This window comes from Prenolepis imparis, unplaced genomic scaffold (assembly GCF_030444845.1).
Source record: "Prenolepis imparis isolate NDT839.2.m4 unplaced genomic scaffold, iyPreImpa1.0 SCAF_12, whole genome shotgun sequence".
Taxonomy (NCBI): domain Eukaryota; kingdom Metazoa; phylum Arthropoda; class Insecta; order Hymenoptera; family Formicidae; genus Prenolepis; species Prenolepis imparis.
Window position 1 is genome coordinate 7,915,810 of NW_028141170.1, and position 21,887 is coordinate 7,937,696.

A 21,887-nucleotide genomic window follows, 5' to 3' on the forward strand; every position below is an offset into this window, starting at 1 on the left:
ATAAAACATAAAATATAAAATCTTTTCAAATAGTTTTAATTGGAACGTTTTTTATCCTTTATTTTAATTAGAACGTTTGGGCGTTAAACAACCGTCTCGTTTTATTTCTCGCTGGCGAAAAAATCGTTCTCGCTTTCGAGAGCAAAATAAATGCAAATTACGCTTAAATCGACAACACTGAAATCTGTAAATGACAGGCAAAATTCTTGGACTATGTGGCATTAATTGCTATTATTTATTCGGACTAAGTTATTAACGCGAATGACGTTTGACGGAGAATAGCAATCTAAACGGACGAGGCGGGTGTGTACAGGGGGGCCATGTGGGGCAGGGGGGGCCACGAAATTAATGGTCCCGTACGGCGATGTATCAAACCGAATCTATTGTGCAAGCGCCGTACTATTGCCACCGTCACCGGTCATCACCGGCCGCCAGATTGCACGTTGCACGACGCAGAAACAGTTTTGGAATGAAGAGAGGCTACGATACCTATCTCCGGCCACAAGGGATAATGCAGCTGCAACTGTCTTCATAATTGGATTAACGCAATTTGGATATCCAGCATGCTCGAAAAAAAATTCAAGTGTGTACAAACTATTAATTTTCTCGACTATTTAGGATTACACAAAGCAGATAAAATGTTATTTGTTGAGATATCTATGGACCGAGATTGCATTCATAGATTATATTTAATTGTTTATAAGAAACGGGCAACTGGGAAAAATTATACGTAGAAATTAATTTTTTACATTCTTACGTTTTCTATTAACAAAACTTTAAAAAGAGACAAAATTTCTAATTCTTTTTATCGCCTTGTGAAAATTAGAAAAGTGAAATCGCAAGAGAGAGAATTTCCTTCTATTATGATTGCAAGGCGCTATTATTCACCGAGTATGCATTCTAATGACGCGAGACGCACTTTGGCGAAGGCAGACAGTGACTGAATTCCCCATCGTATACGTTCGCAATTATCTCATTAATCCCAAGATGGGTTATTTACCGCATGCAGACGTATATTCTTTAACTTTTTTGCGACGTCTTTGAAGCTTACGCTTACAATCCATACGCGGCATTGTTTTGCATATAATTAATTATCCGCCCATCCCGCGGCAAGTTGTATCGAAATTCACGTCTTCATTTCTGTCAGGGCTGGTTTGAAAAAGGCCTAGTAGAATATTCGTACTTGAGATGTATGCTAAAGTTCCCTTTCTTTTTCCTTTATCTCTTTCATAGGATAAATTAAATTGTAATAAATCAATTTATTTTTTCATTACTTCATCATCTTCTAATTAAAATATTAGAATATACTTTTGTAAAAAAAAGCGAGAATGTGTCTGCATATGCACAAAGTCACAATATCCATCATTCATATTCAAAAGATCAATTAAGAAAAATCACATATTTATCTTTTTTAATTATTATTATTATAATATATAAATTGTATTATTCCATTTATATAAAATTATTTTTATTTTTCCTCCTACATGATTCTCAGACCGCCCCTGCTTTCAAATCTCGCCAAGCACAACTTCGCACAATACATACCTATGAATAATCACGTGCTTGCGCATGTGTATCGTATATATATGTACGTACAAACGTTACGAAACACGCATTCGCATTCAATGGAGACTTCCTTGGCGTTTAAGCGCGCGCAATTGTGAAGCGAGCAGGAACTGAGACGCTGATACGCTGTGGATATCCCATAAGTGAATTATGAGAGTTTATCGCGACTCCGTCGCCCCGTGCCTGCTGTCGTGGCGCAGCTGCCGGTTTAGGCCTCCCTAGAGGGTTAAATTATTGCCGGGATCCCCCAAAACCGTCTAAATTATTGGTCCCGGCTTCGGATCAGCACCTCGAGCACCTTAAAGACGCGAACACCTCGAGTTTCACGCGAATATATACGTATATGTATTCTTGAACCGAGCAATTTACCCCTCTTAGGTATAATTGCCAAATTATATAATACATTCTCTTTTCACGGAGCAAATTAAAGTAAAAATACGGGTTCAATATTTTTTTTCGATTAAAAAATATTCTCCCTTTCCCAAGCTAACAAAGCAAAATTTGCAAATGAAAAGTGAACGAAATAATAAAGTTTCACAATTTATTTACGAGCGTGCAATAAAAGTAAAGTTGAATATTATTTTAAACGACAAAAATAACTGAAGTTTGTTTTTGATAGTTCTTTAATTATTATTGTATTTATTTTATCACAAAAAATAAATACAAATAAACGTTTTACAGAATATGCAGATCGTCTTTATGCAAAACAATTTATTAAGGATCATATATTTCATTTCTAATTAATTATTATTATTAAAGTTTTTTCTATTTATGCAACATGTCGAATTATAATCAATATTTTTTTAAATCGCTCAAACTAATTCGTACGTTAAAACATCCGTGAGAAACTGAAAACTTTTAAAGATAGGATATACCTTTTATATAACCATCATCGATCGATCATTTGTCTCGTTTGATTCTCCCACATCAATTCAACGCCAATATACCCAAGACGTTCAAGCAAAGGTGAAACATGGTACTTTCCTATTCTCCTCGTATAAGGCGCAGCGAAATAAGTGTGGGAGTTAATAACGCGGAGGATGAAAAAAAAAGTAGCCATCTGCGAAGCGAGCGCAAAGGAGCGAATAAGGAAGGAGAAACGGGATAAAGAAAGCGACGGGGACGACGCAAGATCGGAGGAGATCCACGGACTGTGGAAGATAATCTTCAGGACTACGCATACATACTCCTTTTGCTCGTCTCCGCGAGTTTTACAGAGAGAACCCACCTCCTCGCACGGCGAGACCCGAAGAGAGAAGCGGCCGAGGAGAAGCAACGGACGATATCCGACGCTGGAGAACCCCGAGATGAGGCGAACCGCGCCACTGCGTTCGCTCTAAATCTCCGTAAATGCGTCGCGGTTGTCCGCCAGTTCTCCCCCTGTTTTCCACAGGTGTATCCCGTTATATAAACCTCTCGAGACGGTTCTCACGAAAATCCGCGCCGGCCGCTCGCTGAATGAAAATTCACGGTAGACTTGAGAAACTTACTCGCGGCCGCGAGCAATGGAGCGAGCGAAACGAAAATGTACGGCGCGTTGCGCTTTGCCGAAAACAACGCTTTTCACATTCACCGAGACGATTTGGAGAAAATCACGAATATTTTCCACGTGCGAGAGATTTAAGGATGTAACTGTAAATATTTCGTAGCAATTTTTGACGGAGAATTTTTTATCTCTCAAAGCGATTTTCTTGTCCTAATTTGATAAAAATATGTAAACAAGATATAAATTTTTAGGCGATCAATACATAGACATATTATCGTTTTGCTTTCAATTATTATTACTATACACATATAGATATCGTCTAAAAAATTATTGATTATAAATCGATGTTGCATTCAGTATGAATAGAAAAAACTTTAACGATAATTAATTAGAAATGAGATATGATCTCTTTGATGATCCTTAATAAATTATTTTTGCACAGAGACTATCTGCAAAAATATTCCGTAAAGTCACTTATATTTATTTTGTGATAAAAAAATGTTTTTTAAATATCTTAATGAGAGCACAGCTAAAATTTCATTCAGATTATAACTTGTCATAACTCACGACAAAAGAAGAATTGATAAGAAAGAACGTGAACTTTACGAGTGCTCGGATAATAAATTCGATAATTTACTAACGAATGCTCTCGCTCGCTATCTATTCTCGCACTATCATTAAGTCAACAGATTAATACGCGGCAAATAGATATCGTCTCCTACTTATATAGATCTTAGACAGTTGCGTCCCGTAAAAAAATCTTCGAATGTTTTCATTAAAACAATGCAATTAATGATTGCCACAAATCATTCCATGAGTCACGAATTGTCACATATCTCACACTCGATTTGAAAATTATATCAGAAGTTTCGCATCTCGATTATTTCTCAATTATTTCTCACGATACATTTATTCATACGATATTCTTTTTGGCGTAGAATAATACGTGGAATAAAATAGATACTGACAAGAGAGAAGATGTGCATACATCTGGATAACACTCTTGCCATTTTCACGAACAATAAAGCGCTGGTCGCGACGCGTGACACGTAAATCTGGCTATTTAATGAGAGTAAAATCGATCGTCGGAGCCTCTCGATCTCTCTCAAACCATCTGCTTTAGGCATTTTCTTAACCGGTCATTTATCGCGAAGCGCCTAATATTATCGATCGTAACGTATGATTGGCAAATGATGCATGAACGATCCTTGGAAGACTCGAGAAACTAATTTCACAGTCCTGAAATTTTTTATCAACGTTTTTTTTCGTTATAAAAGTCAACGACGTATTCATCGACGTAGTCTGCAGCTTTTCAACTACCTATCATAAATTTGTAGAATATCGAAAACTTTGTATCCATTGTAAAACTTTGTATATTGAGCATAATAGAATTTTTTAAAAATAATTTGAATATTTTTTTTTCTTGATCTTGTGCTTTGATCAGATTTATTATAAAGTTTTAAGTATTCCAACAAAATTTCAATAAAACGCAACATTTTTTTAATAAATCTATTGATATGCATCGACTAAAAACCATTGTACGAATATTCTTGACATCACGTACAATCGATATTTGTCGCTGTAAACAATTCTGATTATGCAAAGCCACGCAAACCTGCGGCATGTCGTATTATGATGCCTGATTCGCTGGTCGCATTTGTAGCCAAAGATGCACTTTCGATCGGAGTATCTAAAGGATACGCAGGCGGATATTGCATATGGGAATGTGCAGCAAGGCGATTCGCTGTCTTTATGTACTATGTTTATGCGCGACTCGCGGCATATGGATATTACGGATAACGACACCTGTAGCAATTTTTTACATGAATTGTCTACTTCCTTTTATGATGCAAATAATTGAAAAAAATTTTTGACAATTTTTTTAAGCATATAAATTTATATACGTAATGTGAAAATTTTATTTAAGGAAGGCCATGTTAATTATTTATTTACGAATATCTTACCGAAAGTGCTTCAGTCACAAATAATATATGTATGCTATTTATAAAAATACTATATTTTTTCATAATAATATAATTATTTTATTTTATAATCGGATTAGTGTTCTGTGCAGGTTTGCAATTTTTACCAATGTAACTATAGAATAATTTGTTAACTTTATATTTAAAAAATCGAAGTTTTCTCCACGACGAAAATATTTTTCAGGAGGCGGAAAAGTGTTGCAATATTCATCGAGAATTCATCGATGTACGATAACGATACTCCGTAATCCCGAAAGAATAGTTTTGAATATATAAAAGATTCGAAAACACGAGAAAAAAGTAAAGATAAATAAATAACGAAATCGCGATGAGAGAGTCCATTCGCATTCCAATGACATTTTTGATATTAACTAGCAGCGATTAGCATTTGCACGAAGGAATTCGTCGAGATGTACCGACAGGAAGAAAACGATGTATTTTCCGAGAAAATAACGATGTTCCACATCTACTTCGACAAGACGATACCGTTCAGTACCTTCGCATCTAAGTGCGATAACACTCCAGATGATAAACCAACAGCATAATCTCTAGAAGCTTAAGAAGTTATCGAACTTAAACTGCATCCTGTTTTAAAAGTCATTTTAATATATCATCCTTTCTATCTATTTAAAATAATAATTTTTAAAAAAAGATACATATAATAGAGAATATTCGTGTGTATAAATGTGTTTGTAAAACAGTTATAAACTAATGAAATTTAGGGATCCACATTTCAAAATTTTTTGATAAATTAATATTCATAAAAGCGCATTACATCTAATAAAATAAATCATTTTCTTTCCAACTTTTCTATATATCACTGTGTTTCTGTAGACTCTATCGTATTCTATTCAATGCAAATACATTTAAACGATTCGCGGTACGATCTCAATAAGGGTCGCTGTTACTCGCGCGCCAATATTTGATGTCTAAAAATTTTCCAGAAAGAGCGATTATCGAAACGAGATCATTTATGGCGCGTACTTTCTAAACGTCGAACAATAGACGGCATTGAGTATAGGTAAGATTCCGGAACAAAATCGTTAAACGATCCCATCCTAGCGATCGCGGGTGCGTGCTCGTCGGTACCTTTGAGAGATAACATGGATCGTAAATCCGTTAAGTCCCGCGATATCGATCTGCCATTGGACGAACCACGCTTCTATAACGCGATACAATCAAGTCCGGTCTTCGAACACGTGGGTATCTTTCTCTCTGTCCTATTCTACTCCGGCATCGATTGCCACTTATCGATAGTGCATTCATCGCACGACCGAGATGCAACCCAGAACGATGACGATCTGAATATATGGTGTATTAACTATTCTTTTATTTCTAATTAATTTCGAACTGTTTATTAATAATGAAAACAAGACAAATAATCGATAATCTTATTTCAGATTTAACTGACCTTTGAAATTCACGCTAAATTGTATCCGTAGATTTAAAATCACAAATATTATAATAGGCATGATATTTCGTACACGATTGCATTTATACTTTTAAATATATTTGAAATATTTATACTTTCAAATATGAATCAGATTACGAATATAATTATATTCTCGATTAGCTACTTCTAAACAAAAGAGTAGTAAGCTCACTTCTATGTCTAACTTGCTCGTTCAATATATGAATATACACTCGGCTATATGTAAATTAAAACAATTAGAAAACATTTTTAGAAAACAATTATGAAAAGTTAAGAAGCCAGGCAGTCACAGCGCTAAATATATGATGAGAATACCGTCGAAAACGCGGAAAACTCGATGCTTGTCTCGCTGTATACTTCTTGTTATAGCCCGTTTGGGAAATTCAGGAAAAACTCAGGTCGCACAGGAAATTTGCCGTGCTCGAATCAACAGCGACGGTCGATTACGTTCCCGTAGATGGTTACGCGAGAACGAGGTAAAGGGTGTCAAGTAAAGAGCACGGCGCACACACTAAGCAAAGGGTGAACCGAAGCACGTCGAAAGATAAATAGACTATCAGATATAGTATCGACTCGGCAGCAGCCCTTGGGGGTTTCACTCTTTCCTTTTCCTCTTCTTCTTCTGATCCTCGTCGTCTGGCTGCTGCCTCCTTCTTCTTCTTCTTATTTTTCCTTTTCCTCTACGAGTCGCGTATGCCTGTGCCGAACAAGAGTACCTACCCGTAATATCCTAGTGCTATATTCCGTCGCTTACGAGTAGGCATTTGAGACAGTCTAGCCTCCAGTAGCGAGACGCGTATCAACGATAACGATAATCGGCAGGAATGTATCCGTGCTCTTTCGCCCGGCTCATTCCTCTTTTATCCTTGTTGCTAGACACCATTCGCGCTTGCTTCGTCGTGTATCTTTGCCTAACTACTTGCAGCCCCGAGGACACAGCGGGCTTCTTCATACGATATCATGGCACCGAGTTCTCGAAAGAGGTACGTTAAGAGAGAAGTCTTGCGCGAGAAGTCTTCTTCTCTGCTTTTCCAGCTCATGCGTTTGATGCCGATGTGTTCTGATGTAGCGGCTTATCGGAGGATGATAAACGTTTAGAGGCAGTAAGATACCCATGAGGTGAGTCGTAAAAACCATAACACCGGCAAACATTCCTAATGGACCGTCTTTTGTCTGGACTTTACTTTGCACGAGAGAGGTACACAATTTTACGGTAAAAGGTTAAAGATAGGAGAGAAATAAGTGAAATGACTTTCATAATCGAGCGTAAATAATGTTCTCTGAAAATCGTGCAGAACAGATCACACGATCCGACGACTACTTCGTTACAAAAAGTATGATTAATTTCATAATATAACTAATGTGCAGTGATTAGATTCTCTGCGAGAAGAAAAGCTGACGATGATCGCGGTTCTCGTTTTCTTGCGGTTACAAAGAAAATAATGGATACGCGGTGTAACTGCTGCGCTCTGCGGCGCGTTAATTCCGAAACCCTTTTCACGAACGAGACGGAACACGAACATAGGGAGAAAAGAAAGACGCGGTGTCCCGAAACGTTTCACCTTCTTCTATTCCACGCATCGTTAGGACTTATGTAGCCGTGGCCACGGGACCTCGCGAGATTTAGCAGCCATCGTCGTTGATTTGTGACCCATTGTTCTCCGGTAACCGGCGGAGCAGGGTTCTGGATAGGGCGAGGAAGCCCAACTAAAAACTGGACTATCGAAGTAATGGCCATCGATTTGCTGCCACCAAAACTAAACGCAACCGATGACTGCGAACCGCAATCGTGCGTTTTCGCTTCTGTATTCTATTCTATTATATATTATACCTTCGACGCATAAACTTGGATCAAGCGAAGGAAGCTCTCATTAAATAAATTCTTTGATTTTTTTTTATTGTAAAAAATTATAAAGATAATATTATTTTTAAATATAAAATTCATGTAAGTGACAATAAGTAATTTTTGAGAATTTTTGTTCTATTTTTAAAAAATATATATTTATAAAATACTATTATAATTATATATTTTATTAATTTAAAGGGGCACCTCTTTTTAACTAAAAAGAAAATGTGGACGAACAAGCTGTTCTTTATATATAGATTCCTCCGAAACTTTTCTAACGTTATAAAAAGTCGTTGTTTAAAATTAAAATGACGGCAAAGTGATCGTTGCAAAACTCCGAATATCTTATTGTTCCATGCATTTCGCGATCCGGCAATTGAACCGAACGCGCGTTACAACTTTCATTGTGCATTCATAAAAAGCGGGATGCCGCGTCTTCGATACTGAATGCCCGTTTAATCTACCCATCCGTTCGACAGATTTTGAATGGGAAGTCGAAGAGCCTCACGCTCTCTCGTCGAACGATCCGAGAAACGGAACAGACGTAATAGACCGGTGAAGTCGATTCCTGCGAAGTCAGAACGACACAATAGAAAGACGATCGTGGAACGAACACAGACTTGTCCCCCCAAGACCTGCTTTATTTATTCCATTATCCCGAGGACAGGTAACAATCTTCCGCTGTCTGGCAGCACATCTCGTCTGCGTACATCGACGTACATACTTTGCAATCAACGTTGACATAGTCGACGAGAAGATATCAAGATGATGGAAAAAGTCGCGTTTTTTAATACATTGTAAAATCTCTCCAAATTATTTTATAAATTTATAATTATTTATGTCATAAAAATTCGAAATTATTCATACGAGTAGTCTTAAAAAGATATACGATAAAAAGTAATTTGTAAAACAGAATAAAATTTGACACTTTGTTAATTAATTAATAAATATTGATGTATAGATAATTCTGTTTTTCAAGCAGAAAATATATTTTTGAAAAGATTAATCCTTTAATTAGTTATTGAATTTTCCAATTTAATTATATATAATTCGAGAATCTAAAAGAATTAATTTTATGTGCATGTCCAGAATATTAGTTTCCGATTATTTTCTGTCCTTGGCTTCCGATACACTCATCATTGTAGACGGTCGATCGGCTTTTCCTCGGCTCCCTAGATAGGTTGTCAATCTTTGACATTATATCCCAACGAGCATACAACGCCGCGATGAAGCTGGCATTAATTAAAGCGCGCTCGTTAATTGACGGACAAATCCGAGCGGACCACGGATAAATACAGATACCTCGATCGAGACGTGAATGGCATTGTCAGCGGCTCGAAGAACTGCTTCCCGGGGAGAGATAATCAATTCCCTTGGCTACACCACCGGCGCTAGCTATACTGTAGGATCGATGTAGAAAGGATAATTAAGCGAGAACGTCAAAGATACAATACTCGTTTCGTTGACATTAATTGGCTTCGGTCACGTCACATTATCATAATGACATTAATGAAGCTTTTCATAGATTTGATTTTTAAGCGAGAGGATTAAATAACGATATTACTTAATAATTAAAACGCAGTTGAGAGAGAATTCTTATCTATCAGCCGCCAAAAATCTAAGAATTTCTATCAGTCTAGATATGGTTAAATTTTCTTTCCGATAATTTCAAATAAATGTTGCTTTTATATAATTTAAAGTTTAATTGCAAATATCCTAAAATGTCACAAAATTTATACTAAAAATTATTTCCCGAGCAATACGATGTATAAAACTTGAAACACTCTTTGCACAAGTAGGATAGTATTTTTTATATCATTGTAACATTCTTTTCAGAGTCAAATTCCATATAGTGCGAAGGTGCATGCACAATATTTCACATTCTGCCATGTATTTGCAAGCAAGCAGCTCGCTTATCTTGCGCTGCATTCCTGCGACGCGATTCTGCATTCCAGCAGATAGAGGGAAGGGGGGAGTATCGGGATTTCCATCCGTATACATCCTGTAAAAGTGGGCTTCCATCCCTCGCCAACGCGATTCCGGAGATTTTATCCCCCTAGCAGCCAACCAGAAGAGGAGCCACCCCTCGGCATGATATTATGATAATACACTTATATTCATATGCAATAGGGTCCTCGACTTAGGAAGGCACGGAGGGCAACACGAAGGCGTTCTCCTCCTCGAGGTCTACAAGCCGTAATGTAATTCGATCGACACTTTAGCCCCGAGAGATGATGGAACGTCGGATAGAAATTGACGACGAGCAGTGGGATGACGTGGCTGAAGAAGGGAAGACGTTATAGGACTCAGGGCGGCAGGTAAGCCTCGGCTCCCGTATTATTCGAGTGCCGAGGTTCTCCGGCTAATTGCCCGTTAATTTGGTTAATTGTGGAGGTACGACAAGTATCGGCTTGTTCCGACGATGGATCTCGCCGCGTTAATGAAGGGTGGTTCGAGGGATGAGCGAGAATTAGGAAACGCCGTTTTTTTAATGAAGAACCCCCGTAGAAAAGCAATTATAAACCGCTATCAATTGCAGCGCGCGTAAGAATTGCGATAGTGATTATCTTTATTATATTTTTTTACATATAATATATTATTAAAAATTCTCTAAAAAAAAATAATAGTCAGAGATCCTTAGAATCATTAAAAAAGTTTGTTAAAAAATTAATTAAAAAATATTCAATAATTCTTATGTCTCATAGTTGATAGAAAATAATAAAGATAAGATTAAACAATTTTTTGACAATTAAAAAGAATTGATAAAAAAAATTTTTAGCATGATTGTTATTTTGTGACAAATATGTGTGAAATGAAAGATTAATTTTAAATAGTTATTTCCAATTATTAGCATAACTCGTTCGGCAAATCAATGGAGAATATTATATATGATTACTCGAACGAGAAGTTTGTGTGTGTGCATAGTTATTATGGCGAAATTTCCTTTGGATGGAATAGTTTTATTCTGAGAAAAGTTAGACCGCTGAAAATATTAACCAAATAACTATTGTTCTCATCATTTTCTCATCTTTCATATGGGATTCACGTTCGCGGATTGTAAAAATGAGCCCTGAGGGGAATATAAATGAAACTTCCTAGCAACGAAAATCCTAAGATTGATTATCGACATCAACCTGCGTTTATGACACTTGTAGTTATGAAAGCGAGGAAACGCATCTTTACTCCGAAAATCTTTACAAATCGATATACCTAATTCGCGAGATTTAGATTAAGTTAAGAAATTATTATTATATTTTTTCTACTCTATATCCAAATATATGGATTGTGTATAAAATTGATTTGTACCTGAGATATATTATTTAAAGATAAATTAATTAAACTCATGGTTATACCCATTTATATATTAGATACAAAATTTTCGAAAAAATTTAATTCTAGTAATTTCATATTATGTCACATCATGTCACATTATGTCACATTATGAGTATATCAGATAATAGACAAGTCCTAACACGCATTTGTTCCGAATTTTAGTTCACGATCGTTCATAATGATATGAAATTCTTGGTGTGCATAGGCTGCCTTCTAGCTTCCAGCTTAATTCTGCACCTCTACGCCGAGAATTTCAGGATATTACCGTGTATTAAATTTCAATACGAAAATTCGATATTACAGCATGATACGAGCACGCAATGCAGCGCTGGAATTTGTACTTTTGTTACAAAACTATTCATATGAGCATATCTCACAGTTATATAGATGTCTCTCTGTATTTAATTCTACAATTTCATCATATGTGATGCATCTAGATAAAAAAATTTATTAAAACATGACACTTTACCTCTAATACTATTTTATGATCAATAAAAAAACTTTAAGCAGCTTATTATTTCCCATATTTTTTCTTTGGATAAATAAAATCCCAAAGTAAGCAGATAAACAAATTTAAGAATCGACGTTAGTCGTAGAAATATATTGCAATGTTCACGACTTTTTATGATATCAATATTAAACAGTCTCAGCAGCTTAATACATGCGAAATCCGTAATGTTGGAAAATATTTTACGATGGTCAATACGCGTTTTTAATATGGCTTGAATTCCTGAACGAAAGTATAAATATCCATAAATATATATTGTATAGATATATACATAGGCGGTTATGCAAGTATTTAGTTGCTACCCCGTCGCGTATTCGTATATAATTTCCCGATATTCCGCAGATCCCATAAGTGCGTTGTCTTGTCGCCCAATGGCGTCTTAGGCACGACATTTCATTACTGCATTTCGAATGAATTTACCCTTTCTCGCCGTTGTTTCGTCATAAAACAGTAAACAGCCATATAAACAGTCGTGTCATAAAATACAAGATAAGCCAAGGTAGTTCGCGAACTTCTTGCAATGAATACTTTTGCACATCAACGTAAATCAGTGATATCTTAATTACAGAAATATCGCATTCGCAATGTATCCAAACGATAGTCATTAAAGTATTACTTCAAAAGAATCATGTAAAAAATAATTTAAAACGTTCACATTATTAGAAAATTAATACTCTAAAAATTAAAACATATGGATAAGCTCTCGTAAGCCGAGAAAAATCTGAACATGTTTAATAGAAAGAAAGACAGAGAATGTAAAAATTGTAATTGATGTATACAGCTCCGATCCAGCGAATCGAGACGGAGTATACAAAGACCACAGTCATCCATATTCATTGACTGCTTACAAGATGGAACGATCTGCAAAAGGAGAGTCGTTCGTTTTTCCCTTCTGTCGCAAGCAAATTAATTCAGTGGCACGGTTCCATCGATTAACATCCAATGCTTATTTAAGCGTGACATTTTTGACGATCGATAGTTTCTCTCTCTTTCTCTCATCGCGTTTAAAAACAAGAATTATAAATTTATTCAATTAAATTCCCCAAAAAGTTATATAGCATATATATTAACCTGTCTATTATTCGAAAAAAGCATCCTTCTACTATAAAAGTATTTTTCTATTCTATATGTATTTAAAATATATAAAACACCATTACTTAATTCTTCTAAAGAATAAAAACTATTTTAAGTAATTGTCATTATTAATCAAGTTGTAATAAAAAATAAAACGTTGAATAATCCTCCAAATATTATAAATTTGCCATTTTTAATTGAACTGTTTCACACTTTTTGAGCTTAAAATAAAGAGATCATTTTTTGTAGATGAAAACAAAAATAAGAAAAAAGCGAAGGAAAGTGTGAAAAGTGCACTTGAAATGGGCAAATGTCATATTGCATAGTTCACTCCAACGTAATTTCTGTCTGACCTTTGCATTTCACCGTCATCCTTCGCTTTTCGCCAACTCTGATCCTTCCACTTGTTGGAATTTCAGTATTGTTGGCGGAAAGTTACGGAATCCATCCGCTCTCGCAAATCCATTCAGGCGTAATTAATGCCAACGTATCCATTTTGCGCCTGACGGCGAGGTGCACGACGGGATGTGCGAGTATGCTTTATGAGGGAGTTTATGAAAATGTTCGGCATAGGAGGAGAGAGAAAAGGAAGAAGCGAAGATCCCGAGGGGTGCTCTCATATCTTCGTATCCTACCCCCGTTGCACAGGTGACGCTCCCTGGGGAGCGTGCGTACGGATGTGTGCGTGCGCAGAGTGTATGTATGTATGTGTGTTTACGTCGCCGCCAGATATTACCGCATAATTTTGGGATATTTCACTGGCACACGCAAAGCAAGCCTCGGACGTGCGCGAATAGCTTCACAGACGATCGTTATTCGCTTGCGAGAGAGAACAAAAGGAAACGAACGGGAGGCAGAGTCCTCGGAGAGTTTCTGCTTTGCATGGTACGACGATATAACGCGTGTGAAGGGTACACCCGAGAGCTGAGAGCGCGCGGATCGTCATGAATAATTGAGATTCTTGTACAGGGCGTCGTTTCGCGTCAAGCTTCACAGATTTGCTCCTTGACGAAATCTATCTCCTCGTCATATCGATTTTTCGATCGGTTGCAAAAGTTTTATCGATAGAATATCATCGTGTACAATCGATACTAGGTTGCAACTACGTTCTTTTAAATTGATATCGTATCAATATATTTTTTTCGCGTATTCTGTACTCTCTTAAACTGAATCGGTGAAAATCGATCTCTGGTTAAATCAGTGATACAACATTTAACCGAAGATCAGCGGAATATTCATGAAATTCACTGATCTTCTTGAATTTCTAAACTTGCTTGAATTTTAATAGTTATATTTTTGTTTAACTAAACTTTTACAGAAAATTCGCTTTTTCCGACAAATATCTTAAAAATATTTTATCGACACCCATATATCGCTATCTAAAAAAAATCTTATCGTCCATGTATCGTTCTTATCTCCGATGACGGGATGAACACGACAGAACGTGTGTCTCGCTACGAAGAAACGCTCATACAGAGTCGAAGTGTGGCAGTATCTATCTCAAATATAGCAAGATACACGGTTACGGACATACAGGGAACAACAGCGTGCACGCGCATCAGCTGTCTGATGACAAATCGCGCATCAGCGAAGCGCGAGCCGCTTATCCATCAACATCAGGCCGGGACACGCGCGATTCTGCGGCCCGTGGACATTCCATACGGTGAACCGCATTACATTCCCGTCGTAGTCGATGTAGTGCGGCATCCCCGAGGACCCCGGGGGCCGTGATCCCGCGACACCGACCAAATCGTCGTCATAAGCGGCGATTGTGAGCGCCGAAAGAGATTTATCGGCGATTTATGAACGCGCCGCGATTCTGCTCCAGAATGGAGCTACTTTATTCCTCGCTCCTTTTTTTTTCGCCCACTCATTGATACGCCTTATCACATCCATCTCTTCCAGCTGGGTCCTGAATCAATTTTATGATACTACTAAAGATGGACTCTCTCGGGTATATCGGCAATATCGCGAAAGCTGACGGAGATATATTAGATCCTTATGTATAGCTACTTGGAAAAATAGTAGCAGTAGTTACTTATAAATTAAGTCAATAATGATTAATGAAGAGTATATGTTGGAAAGTAATTACAAATCTCGCCAGTAACGGTAACACGCGTTATATGTGAGTAATAACTATGTCTTCCGTAATTAATAATACTCGGGATCCAGTTTCAATAATAAATTGACCGATCCTTTCTCGCAATGTATTTGGCGAACGAGGAAAACGGTTAATCATAAATCGTTGCAACAAGAATCTAATGATGAAATTTACAGAAACTTTCTGATTAACTATAAACGTGCGCGTGCGTCAAGAAAAGAAGGCCAATTGCTTCCCTCGGATTTCCATAGATAAAAATATACGAAACAATGCGCTATCGCGCCGATGTCGTTTCGAAATGACACATTGTCTACCGTAGCTGTCGATGACGATAAAATAACGAATAAACGTGCGCTTGTCACGCGCAAAACGCATATTTATAACCTGGATCAAATAAAATTGTTATATCGAAGTAGGGAAACGCGAAACTCGAAAGGCGAAAAGATTTATTAGATATACGTTTGTATATATAAAGCCTCAGAATTTTTAATCATTTATTAGACGCGAAATAAAAATATCTTAGGCTTATTGTACCTTATTAAAAAAATGTTAACGATTTAGCAAAAATCATATGATCAAGGATTTCATAGATAAAGGGACGTATGAATACAACTCGTAGTAATAATATATAGATTATGGGAGATAAACAGTGCAAGAGTGTTAGTTCTCACACATATACACACATATACATATACACAATATCGTGCTGCACAGAAATGGTAAGGAGGCTATCAGAGAAGCACCACTATTGTGCGTATCACGCGTGGGTATCTCTTTTGCAACGACTCGGCGTGAGTGTACACTTGGCAGGTCGATACGTTATTATATCGCCGCGTTCTGAATTTACCCGACTGATACGCGTGCGTTGTCTCGTTAAGTATATGGAAGCGCATTCCGCGAGCCGATATTGACGCGCACCGACGCGTAATTTACATAGCTCCGCTATTTGCGTCGCGATGTGCCGTGCCGTTAGGGGATTAATTAATTGCACCGTCGTTAAAACGCGTGTGTTAACGCCTGAGATAGCACTGCCGGTAACAAATTCGATTCATTCCAAGTGCATCGGAATTGATAACTGAATACGCGTGTACGTACATACACGTTCGATCAGCTTCTTCTCAAAACGACACGATTAGAATTGCAGTAAACTGCAAAAGCTGCTAAAGAGATTACAAGCAAATTCAATAATTTTGTACTTCTTTAATAAAATTAATTGTGTTCTATCAAATAATCTTGTGTTGTCTCAATCAGGCTACATAAAAATATAATGACTCTTAACGCGTTAACATGGTTGGTCTAATTTCCGTGCGCGACGGGATATCTTAATTATGAATATATTTAGAGGCATATATGAATACGTTATATCGCTCGCAATTATGTAATAAGCCGGATAAACGTGTGTAACGTTCCGAGTCTGAGGGAAATGTTACAATAGATTATTCAAGATTTATCGAGATTTATCCCGTTATTACATGTCATAATTTACAAATGCAGTCTCACGCAAATTTTAGGGACGATGTATTAAATCTCGTGCGTGTTTATAATAGTAGTTATAATACTAGTTTATATTTATATGTGACGAATGATAAAATGTTCAGGCTCATGCTATAGAAGCGCGATATATTGATCGTAAATATCGCGAATATATAACTAAAAAATAAAATTAAAACACTAAACACTTCGTCCGTTACAGATTTTTCCTATAACAATCCCTGTCACCAAGTGTTAAAGTCGCGCGCGTTTCAATGGTCATTGTCCCATGAACGATAAAATAAAAAGCAATTGTGTTAACCGTTCAATTAGGCATTTTCACGCAATATTTAACAGTTTTGTAATAATATATTGAAGAAAATGTATATTTTTTATTTTATTGCGAATAAATCTCTTGTACTAAAACTTGAAGATTAATTAAAAAAATATTTAAAGTAATGAAAAGTTATATAAAAAAATTTTTAATCGGTTTTTTGATCTCAAAAAAATAGTAAGAGAAAGTATGAGTAAAATCTGCTTAACAAAACAATCTCGGTTAATATTTTCATATTTCATTGGTGAGACAGTACTCAATGATCTTGAGGCACGGTGTCCATTTAAATAGGATATCCCTTAGACAGGGTATCCCTAAACAAGATAATCTTGTGATCCATGTCCTACGCCCACTATCCACCCAACGCCGCAGGTAAACGCGAGTAAACATAGTATCGATTATTCATAGTGGATCATTGGCACCAGACGCACCTAACGTGCGCATTTATGCACGCACGTGCATATCCTATATCCTACATATGAATCTTGGACCCACAGGTGGTCAACCTACTGCGTCTAAGCAGCACACAAACAATGCAAATGAAATAGATCATACAATAAAAAATTATATAAAAAACTGCTAAACATATATATATTATATTTTTATATATAATTAATCATTTTTTATTTTTATTTTATATGTTTCATTAGTGGTGAGGTGATGGTCATTTATTAAATATCTATTATCTATTTCTTATAATAAAGAAATTAATTTTACACATAATTATATATAAAAATTAGAAATTTTATATATGTATATAATAGAAACAGATAAAAATATAATGAAACAGGAAAAAATCTCATTATAGATAAAAGTAAAATGCAATAAGTAAAAATAGTGCATAAATAAATAATCATAAATTAAATAATTTGTTTTGATGACGTATAAAGACATATTTAACAATGGTTGACCACTACTGCGATGTTCATATCCTATTCGAGAAACTCGGCACAAAGTCAGATACATGAACCACCCACGCTCGTCGTTTTCCGAGAGAGTTACCGGAGATACGATAGACAGAAATGATAATTTAGCGTCATTATTATAAATGTCTGAGAGGCGACGATGCGGAGCGGGTGCTGTAACGACCTGTAAGCGCGTACGTGGAATCGGGCGAACATAGAATTAAATGATCTCATTAACAGAGCTTCACGGCCAAAATATCGATCGCTATCTTGATGACTGCAAATAATGCACTTTATCTGTTCATTCGAACTCTGTCTTCAATTCTGTCACTAAATATGTGATCTTTGTGTAATACTCGATATTTTTAAGTTAATAAACATTTCTTTTCGGTCAACTATCTCAATTTGTACAAAGTGTCTCATAACTCTTTTAATACTGATATTAATTTTCGTAATGTTATCATTAGATTGAAAATCTATATAGTGAAACTTTAGAGAAACTTTGTTACAGTAATCTTACAGAACATTTAAAATTTAAATTACAAATGTCAATGAATACAGTAAGACATTTATCTAGAATATCGTTAGGACAGCATAGAAAAAAGTAATTTTTCTTTTTTTTTCCCAAGAATATATTATCATAAAAATGCAAACTTAAAGAAAATCATATATAGGAACGTTTCTCGTATGGTTCACTTACACTTTATAGCTAGAATTAATATTCTTTTTCTTCTTTAGATTATGCTAATTAATGAAAGGCAACTTTTGTGAGACGCAGTTCCTAATCGAATGATATCTCATTCATCAGGCGTATTTAGCATTTAACTCTTACAATAGCGACATTATCATTTGTCCGTGACGACTTTCGCTACATATGTACCTACGTCCCGCCTATTTCTTGCCAATGTTAATGAGCATTAGCAATTCTGTACGCAATTGAAGTATACTCGACGTAATAAAAGTTTAAGAATTAGAATTTTCTGCTAATAATTTTTAAAACGTATTATTTTTCCTTGTTGTGTATAAAATTCAACATTGCGATGACATTTTCAACATCATTGACGTAAAAGAAAGATTATCGAACGAGCTATAAATAAGAAAAAAAAGGAAGACTGTTGGAATCGTTATCACACGGTAGAAGAAACAAGCGTCGGAGGTCGACAGGCTCAGAGTTAATACTTAAGAGATGATTACGCGAAGGCGATGAAGGCGGCTTCATCTCCCGTAATTAACGTCATTAAAGCACCGGATATTAAATAAATTACAAATAATTATGTTCAACTATGGCACTAATGATCGTTGTAAACTGCGATCATGTACGTCGTAAAAATATTGATTACGAAACCGCGACTCCAATTTCTCTGGTTACTTTCGAGCGAAAAATCTGTCTAACATATTTCTATTTTAATTTTACATTTTTCTGTTAATCTTTTCTTTATTTTTCTCTTTTATTTTCAATATAAAATATGTCATATAGAACTATACCGAAAATTACCTTTAAAAAATAATCATCGTTCATCAACGGAATTGATCTTTAAAATAATAGCTAACACACTGTATATGGACTGAGTTTAATTAATATTGAATAATTATGTATAAAAGAAAACATAACAGAGCAATTTATTTTTACACAAAACCAAAATATTTTATAAGAAATATAAAGCGACATGAGCGGTAGTGTATAACGCGCATATTAATGTTTATAATTATCGATCTTTTATTATTGCCTCGTAACGGTGCGGGATAGACCGGTTTTCTAATCGGGAAAGAAGATTAGGGCAAGACGGGCCGCGGTCTGAGATCCCCAGGCGGAGACTGCCCCGATCGGCCACATTATAATTCAAATGGTTCCATTAAGTGCGTTCACGCGCTATTAGAGCTGCGCGGATTCTCTCGCCTTTCCTCACGATGCCTTTTCTCACGATTGGACTTTGTGGATGACGACGGCGAAAGTGCACCATATCGATCCCTTCGGTCTTAACGCCGTATCCATTAGGTTAACGACCTGTGCCTGATAAAGTATTCACGATGCGGATAAATACAATGTGATTCTCGAGATAATGAGTGTGTCGGATAAACGCCTTCGCGAAAAATGAGTTGGCGAATGTTAGATATCGCTAATCTGCATTATTTCACCGCTATTATTTCGTCATTCGCGTTAAATTAAACGGCACGCATATTGCAATAATAACGAATTAGATAGATTTTTTTTCTTTAAACGCAGCTATAAAAGATCGAGAAACTAAACTGAATATGAGGATTAATTTTAACCGCTTGTCAGTAAACTTCTAAATAATGCAAAAGTTGAGCGCATTTAATCAAGTTTGTGCTCAAGTTGTAGTTTGATACGATTCCGCAATAGATATCTGAAACACATTATTTTCACGATCTAATTAATTACAGCGTAATTAATTAGATCGTGAAAATAATGTGTTTCAGATATCTATTGCGGAATCGTATCCCGCGGATGTTTCCAAGTTTACAAGTTTAGATTAACTGTGAATCTCTCGGTAGAGAGGAAAGTTTCGACCGCGCTGTCAGGGGTGAAAAACACCCTCCAAGTGACGTCTCCTTGGAAAGTGGCGCCTGCCAACGGAGACGCCGAACACTATCGGCGTCCCGACGTCGCAGCATCCCCTTGCAACCATGTTTCTGTGGCTTGCCGCCAGATTGAGATACCAACCGCTTTATATCGTGACACCGGGTATATATCACGAGCTGATAAAGCAGATCTTGTACTGTTGCATGAAATTTAAATACCGAAATCCAATACCGAAATTATCTATCACTAGTGAAAGAATGGCTTATTAGCACACCTTGTAATTTAAAAACAAATCTACTGTAAGTGCTTTTTAATCCAATAAATATCAGTTGACTCTCTGTTCCTAATCTGCTAATATAATATTAATATCTTTAAATGAAATAAAAACGAAATAGACAACAGAATATTATATTCAATTACTCAATTCATTAATGTTCAATAATATTCGGCAGAAAAATAATTTTTTATTTTGGCGAAATATCAATTTTGATCGTTCTTGATATATTGTATATTTACACATCCCCCAAAAAATAAGAGAAAAGAAAAGAGATAAAAAAAGAAAGGTTGATATCATTATTATCTTCTTAACTACGTTAAGAATTAAACTGTTAAAAATTACGATATTTTCGCAACATGCAATTTAGTCGTACCCGCTAATAAAAGTGTTTCGCAGCTTTGTTAAAAATTTCTGCGGGCCTCTGACCCGCGTTGTACAAGCATTATATCATTTTCGTACGCGTATTTCGCCACAGTACGAACGTGCACGGCATCGAATTCCTCTCGTAGCAAAATATCCATATTCCCATTCGTCGATCCCCGTGAAAATCTGCCTCGTTAAGCATCTCGACGTATTTGAGGCGGCGTATCCGCGCGTGCTCGCACAATCCATCAAAAGCCAACGCGGTAGCCGACGAATTCATCGGTGCAGATCAATGCGGGATGAAAAAAGGCGGCGAGAACGGAACGGTCTGTGTGTGACGAAATATAAATCGCTATCAAGTGCCGTAAAATCCGGGAGTTACTAACAACGGCCGTAAAGAGGCAAATCAAAAGACCATAAAGAAATAAATCGCTATCAGAAGCAATAAAAAATTAATGACTATCGTAACTCGTTGGATTTGTATGTATCTCGGAAGATATATTCGTATAGATCGATATAAAAGAATAGAAATATCCTGAGCGAGACAGTTTATGAAAACATATATCGGTGAATTCAATTGTATACATCACACAATATGGAATAGAGAAAGAGAGAGATAACTCGTCAAAAAGTTCGCTACAACAAGTGGCATGTTGCTTTGTGACATC

The 21,887-nt window shown here is 36.2% G+C and overlaps 2 protein-coding genes across 4 annotated transcripts in view; one reads left to right on the top strand and one right to left on the bottom strand.

The window, feature by feature from the left end:
- LOC145944121 (uncharacterized) overlaps positions 1-21,887 on the top strand; it is a 399,257-nt gene that overhangs the window by 318,448 nt on the left and 58,922 nt on the right. The gene's annotated exons all lie outside the window — the stretch shown is intronic.
- The window catches only part of LOC145944111 (uncharacterized), a 332,431-nt gene that overhangs the window by 249,151 nt on the left and 61,393 nt on the right, over positions 1-21,887 (bottom strand). The window lies entirely within an intron of this gene.